This window comes from Penaeus monodon, chromosome 15 (assembly GCF_015228065.2).
Source record: "Penaeus monodon isolate SGIC_2016 chromosome 15, NSTDA_Pmon_1, whole genome shotgun sequence".
Lineage (NCBI taxonomy): Eukaryota > Metazoa > Arthropoda > Malacostraca > Decapoda > Penaeidae > Penaeus > Penaeus monodon.
The window spans coordinates 14,970,795-14,971,874 of record NC_051400.1 but is presented as its reverse complement, the minus strand read 5'-3'; positions in this window follow the sequence as shown (position 1 = coordinate 14,971,874).

Below are 1,080 nucleotides of genomic sequence, written 5' to 3'. Positions count from 1 at the left end.
TTCCATCACTGCTACAACTATTATCATCATCAACAAAGCTAGTATTGTGATTCTAGTCATGAATAACACTCAGAATCTCACCCAAAGCTTGCATTCCCCATGAAGTGCGCTTCGTCACAGTGAAAAGTGGTCGCAATCCATGGTTCTTATGCGAATGGTGTTGCTGATGTTGTAAGTGGTATTTCCGTTAATATTCGTGTTTTGTTGTCGAGAGAAGACAAGTCCATTATAGCTGCATATATAACCTTCACCGACGTTAAGAGTTGACATGACTATAACAAAGTCGATAATGATACATCATCATCAATATTGTTTTTCACGAGACCCCTGCAAAAAAGTGACGTGGCGCTCTTGTTACCCAAATTGCCGGCAAGGTGCAGGTGACGCCATGTTTGCTAGCCGGCGCTCTCACAGTGTAATCCTTTCATATCACATACATCCCTTTTAATATAAAGCTTTAATCTGTCGCTAGCTTTGCCTTAGAACTACCCTTTTCTCTAGAGTTCAAAAGGGGCTTTTCAGAGTGAATGTAAAAGGATAAGAAGAGTGTTTCAAGTTCCCCGTTTCCGCTCTTGGCGACGGAGAGATCCCCACCCCGAGTTCCCTCCACCTCCGGGGTATATCACGTTGTGTGTAAGTTTGTCTTCCTCTCTCTTCGTGTTCAGAAAAGATGGAATATAAAAACACAGTTCGTTGCCAGTCTCTGTAAACCAATATTTGTATTTATACAAAATATATCTATGTATTCATTTTACGAAGTACCACATAGATTTTCCGTATGTCTCTTACACACTAATAATGGTATTGGAAAAGGCAATTCAACATGGCATAATGCCACAGTGACCTTTCCAAAACAGCTACTATTACAGATACGGTATCAAACAGACAAGCATTACCGTGGCGATCGATATAAAGAGATACAGGGAATTCAAATACATTTTTTTTACGGTTTCTGTGGGAACCCTCCCCACGTTACAAAAAATATCAATTTCCTGCATTTTAATGGAATAAATTATTGACTGTTCAGGCTTGTATAACAGTATTTAGTAGAAAAGAAAAAGAAAGAAAAATAGAAGGAAA